The sequence below is a fragment of the Pinus tabuliformis genome, chromosome 2_1 (genome assembly GCF_031772625.1).
Source record: "Pinus tabuliformis cultivar Carrire ecotype Pingquan chromosome 2_1, CPIR1, whole genome shotgun sequence".
NCBI lineage: Eukaryota > Viridiplantae > Streptophyta > Pinopsida > Pinales > Pinaceae > Pinus > Pinus tabuliformis.
In genome coordinates, this window is record NC_142299.1 from 71,206,301 (window position 1) to 71,212,234 (window position 5,934).

General features: G+C 47.8%; 1 non-coding gene across 1 annotated transcript; it reads left to right on the forward strand.

Annotated features, from left to right (window-relative positions):
* The first annotated feature begins 2,558 nt into the window (after positions 1 to 2,558).
* Positions 2,559 to 2,631, forward strand: TRNAE-CUC (transfer RNA glutamic acid (anticodon CUC)). The gene has a single exon. It is a non-coding gene; the product is annotated as a tRNA-Glu (tRNA).
* Positions 2,632 to 5,934: the final 3,303 nt, after the last annotated feature.

A 5,934-nucleotide genomic window follows, 5' to 3' on the forward strand; every position in this document is an offset into this window, starting at 1 on the left:
AAGATGGTCGACGGTTTATCTATGGCGAGGTTTCAAGGGAGCTAGGGGGCTTCCGATATACCCAGAGGGTACTTGGAAGATAGTCCGTGTGCGGTTCTGTCTAATGCGCTACTACTCGAAGGGGTACCCACAGGGGTTACAAGGGAGTCCAACAAGCATGACCACCTCTTGTATTTCCTGTGTGCATGCCTCCCCAAATCTACAGGTTTATGCGCTCAATGACAGATGCTGTGGTTTAAAGACAACGGAACATGTCTCTAGCCAAAAAAAAATTTGCTAAAAATTGGAGATCCCACCAGCCCTGGAAAGCGCTCTGATACCACTTGTTATGCTCTTAACCTGCAAGACAATACTAGAATACCAAATATGCAAAGAAATATACCCAAAACATAGAACAATGAGAAATAACATCAAGTATTTTATTATTCAGAAAGCAATGTTCACTTGCCTCTTCGAGGGGGCAACCTCCAATAGAGCTTAGCTCACTTACAAAATAAGACACGATGCTCCTTGAGGGGAGTCTCTATCCTTTATATAGGATTCATACATGCAATACCATGGGGCAATACCATGGTTCTTATTAATACCATCTATCTAATACCATGGCCCATTTGCAACTAACTGTGGTCCCTTCAGTAATTGTGGGTTAACCACTTACAGTTATTAATATGGGCTTTATTGACTTTTTACTTAGCTATAACTATGACTCAATCTATTACATAAATAAGGGGGTTAGGGTTGGACCCTAACAAATTTATTCCTCAATGTGTTACGTGTCTTGCGGCTGTGTGATTCCTTCGTTTCGGGCTTCGCGGATCGTCGTATCTACAAGTGCTGCTATGCGCAGACTACGCTTCACATGTTCCATAGGGATTACATCCCCTGCTTCATACTTCAGCTTTGGAAGTGCTTGCACGGTCAGGGTTTTGCACATGGTCCTATAAGCCCATAGAACCGCTGGTACGCGTAGGTCCCAGTCAGTGCGTCTCTCATGGTGGACCGTGTTCAGCACTTCGCACAAGGCTTCCCCGCAGATAATATTTGGTGCACTTGGTCATATCATACTTCATCGTTCGTGCCCTCGTCTTGCCCGCTCCTGCTTGTTGTTCATGTTTTCTATCGTGAGGATGGTGTGCGGTCGTGTAGGTTGCATACCATACGCCTGTACCCTTCTGGAGAGGTGGGCACACAGTCTATTTCGTCCATCATACCTGGCTTCCAACCATAGCTCAGGCTTTCCAAACCATATAAGCATCACCCTTCTACATTCGCGCGAGTCCTCAAAATGATGCTAGCGTGTACCCCACCACCTTGCAGGCGTAGCACACAGTGCCCATTTTAGAGCATCGAACCGCTCTTATTTTGGCACTTCGCTTTCAAATTTGTTTAGGAATTAATCCACCATTGTCAACCTGTCATACTTAGGCACATCCCTTGCCTCTGTTGCTACACAGTGTAGTGACTTTATCATCATGTTTCAATTGAGTGTGGTTACCTCGTGTAACCAATTCTGCCATCATTCTATTTCATCGTCCAAATCTGATTTGCAGGAGCTTTCGCACTCCCACGAAATCCTACCATCTACTGTAGGATTCACCCAATCCTGTTCCTGAGCGGTTATCTTGTAGATACAGTATAGATCTTCATCACGCACTAGCTCTATGTAAATCGATCCTTCCGCAAGGTATAAAGGTACCATTATGCACAGTGACTTTTTATCAAAAATCATTTTACACTTCTTTAGATTTATCACTCTGTTCATATCAGTGGCCCAATCTATTCCCAGTAGCGCAGGATAGGGATTGTTGTCATCAACAATCTCTATCACTTTGAAATCTGCAAGCACACTCGCACCTTTGATATCTACCATTATTCACTGCAATCTTCCCATCGGTAGGATCTTTTGTTGGTTCGTCATTCTCAATTGAATAGAAGACCATTGAAACCTGGGCCTACCCATGTGCTCCCATGTCTCCTTTGGCAGAACATTCACACCTAATCCTAGATCCAAAATCACTTGATCCATTTCATATTCCCCGATTTGCGCAGTCAATCTCATCTCCCTTCCTATTCACGTTGTGTGCTTCCCGAGCTTCCGGTCTACGTGCGGTTTCCCTGATCCAACACATCTAGTGATGAGTTCTTACAGTCCCTTCATAGCCTTGTTGTCACGCAGCAGCTTCATGCATGTCTCCATAGAGGTAGTAAGCATTGATGGGTCCATCTCTGGTTCTAGGTTGTCTTTACTACCTGAAGTGCAGGCCTCCGTGAAGCTCTTCTTAGCTTCCATGAATGTCTCCTTCGCGCGCTCCAAATCGAACTATGGTTCCTTTGTTGGAGCCTTGTGAACCCAAGCACTCTCTTCTGGCTGCTTACCTTTGTCATCTTCGGTCATGATACCGCTTCGGAGCACGATGTTTACATTCGGGTCCTCCTCACGCGGCTCAGAACTCATTGCGATCTCCAAAGCTTCGGCCTGAGTTGACAGCTTCTATTGTGACAGCGCATTCCTTGGATGCAGCGTTAACGATGCTACAAACCATGGGGGGTGTTTCCCATCCATTGTAGTCTAGTTGGTTAGGATACTCGGCTCTCACCTGAGAGACGCGGGTTCAAGTCCCGGCAACGGAACCATTTGTTGGCTTAATGGGGCCTGACCCAGGTTCAGAGGTGATTTAGCCAAACAAATCTCGGTACTACTGGCCCTTTCTGCAATAGTCCACGGAGCACAGACTAAGGTCTCACCCAAAGTAGTATGGGAGGGTGCTAGAACCAAGTTTTTGCACCCTGGATATGTCTGATGGGTTCAAGTGGTCCGCGGTTAGACCCTGCACGCACATCGCTACGCGCACTGTCTCGTACCTCGCAGCCAAAACTGCTGCCTTCGCACAACCCTACTTGGAGGCAGAGTGTTGTTGTTACCCAATACCTTACTAGTATGCTACTGTTAGTTGATTAACTTGGCTTATTTGTATGTGTTAAGTTACATTTAGCACTATAAATCATTCATACATGTGGGCGCAGTAGACAAACAATATTTGCAATTTACACCAACCATGCATTAATTCATGAACAGATACACGAATTAGTAACAAAACCTTTCTTTATTAATCTCTTCTTCGATTACAGACTCGACTCCACCCTACGCACTTAGCTGCAGGGGTCTGCACACTCAGCTGCAGAGCCTTTTCCTACCCTACGACCCAAGACACACTTAGTCACTTAGACTCTATTCTCGCCTCTTCTTTTTTCCTTAGTTCTATTTTACACTTAGAGCCTCGCTCTATTTATACAATCCCATGGTCCACGAACCATGCATAGGTCGACATTACATTTACAAGACTAGGGCAGACAACCCTGTGACTCTATCATACATTTTGCGCTCTACGCCCACAATTCGTAGAGACTTTACAACAATATTGGGTCAAAACTTGGGCTTTGAGCCCCAAAACATGTCGTGGGGGGATTCCATGCCCAACAGGCCCCCAACACAAACATCGTGACTCGCCCTCGAGTCACTTGGTCGGTGCGGCGATCTTGGCGTGGAGTCCCTCCAATTGTCCTCGAACTGTGCTGATGTCGGCAGCGCACTGAGCCGCTGCTTGCTAAACCTATTGCATCCTCTGTTCTAAGACCTCCGTGTTTGGGGTGCTTCTCTGCATTAACATGTGCATCCCCTGTATGTGTGCAAGCTTTCCTTTGATGTTTGTCGTGATAGTGAAAGCTCGTCAATCCATGGTTGGGTGCGTGCTTTGATAACTGCCTCCTTATGTTGCACCGCATCCACCTGCTCCTTAAGTGCCTTAGCTTGTTGTATCCTCGCAAGCCACTGAGTGAGAACTACTATCTGTGCAGTTCCTCGGACACAGTCATATTGTTGTTGGAGTTCTTGCGCCTCTGTCTCTAGGCGCGGAAGTTGGGATCCTCCTACAAAGTTGTGAGGACCTCAAGTGCTTGCTCCAACAAAATGGTACAGTCCTGCACTGCACCTCCGATTTCTTCCAGTCCCGTTGCGATAGCGCTAGCACGCTGTTGTCTAACTTCCAGGGGAGTGGAATGTTGCGCCTTTAGCGGCATCTCGGCAATATAAAGACTCAGCTCCAGCTGAACCTTGGTCGTTTCTTCCCTAGCCTTGCAGACTCCGCTTGCCAACCTATGGATCTACACCTCTACTAGTAGATTTTTTGGGATGGCCAGCTCTGGGACGCATCGACAAGCGTCATCTACCACCTGCACCAATTGTTGATTTTGCGACACCAATTCGTCGTGCTACAAGCTGATTTGTTCCATGTTTATCTTTTGCTCGCTAAGAACTTGGATCACGCGTCTCTCCCTAGCGTGCAGCTCTGCCGTTATCCCATCCTGTAGTAGATATAGTGTCTCCCGCGAGAGGGCAGCCATATTAAGGCCAAGGCCTTTCATCATGCTAACCGACAATCGATCTACCTCATTTGATGACACTAGATCCCCCTCCGACAACACAATTGTGTTTGCCATAGGTGCATGCAACATCTGCTCTACTGCCGAGGATCCTGCTGCGAGGTGGGTTAACAAGGCACCAACCTGAGGGGGGCACACCTGTAACTCCTACAACTGCACTCTGAGGGCCCCCAACACAGTCTGGTTCTCTTGCATGAAATCCTAAAGGGCCTCCCTTGTGACATCGCGCACCGTCTCGTCGATGTCATGCAAATCACCTTCGGTTAAGGTGATCGGGTCAATGGGCAATTTCGAGGCCTTGACCTTCTTCCTCGGTCCTGCTCACTCTGCCGTGTGTGGGCACTTCAGTTGTGTGGATGCGGTCCCTGGGTCCGCGCTCCTTTCTATTGTTTCTACTTCCACTGCCTCTTGCCCCTGCAAGGACATTGCTTGGCCCTCGTTTGCCTGCACAATTTCTTCGTCTGCCTCCTGTGCTGCTGCTGCTGCTTCTACAACCTTTTTCTGCTCGGCGGTCTTTTGTGCCGCTTCCCATGTTGCTCGTACCTCAGCTGCTACGTTTTCCTACAGCCTTTTCTTGGCCAATTGTGTGACGTGTAGCTTGGCATTGTCCTTCTTCTTCTGTGTTGCCGCCCTCTCGAGTTCTACAAAATCTAGGGCATGCCATTCCGGAGGCCATGCCTCCAAGACAGTGAAAATGGCATCGTCAGTGGCTACAAAAGGGAGCTTCGTCCACTGCTTCTTTATATCCTTGCGTGCCCTAATGTATAGATTATGCATGTCGGCTTTGAATTCTGCAGACTGTTGTACACCGTGGGCAACAGGCGTGACCTCCGATTGATCCACATTTGGATGTTCATCTCCATGAGCACCCAGAAGATCTTTCTGTCGCATATTCTTTTCGCATCCTTCATGGCCCAGAGTGAAGCATACTTCGCGGCCTCTGGTAAATCTTTGTCAATTGGGGGAATTAACTATCCTCCAGTAGTTCCCCCGCTACGAGCACTATGGATAGCAACAGCCACGCATAGTGGAAGGTTTTACCCTGCTCCTGGGCTTCGCGACAGTTCTTCAGGAATTTCGTGAAGATGAATTCAGCCTAGTTAAACTAGACCCCCTCCGCGCACTGCTCAGCCAGTGTGATCACTAGTGCAGGTACCTCATTTGCGCGGCACTTTCGCATGACTTTGTCGGCCAGGATTTGGGTAGCTACACGTACCACTTTGTCCTTGATGCTGGAGATAGTGTAGCACCTCTTCTTCTTCATCAGCTTGTATTTTGTCTTCATGGCCTCCGCGAGGGCCAAATCACTACCCTTCCCTTCTGATATGGTTGCGGGGTCCTTTCCTTTATATGGTAGTCGGGAAATGCGATGGATTAGGTCTGCCATGATGGGTATGGCTCCTCCAGCCATAGATACCCATCATGCACCAGGCAGAGCAGTTTCCTGATGAAGAAAATGGTTATTGGGGTGCGGTGGAAATGTGGCACCCATAG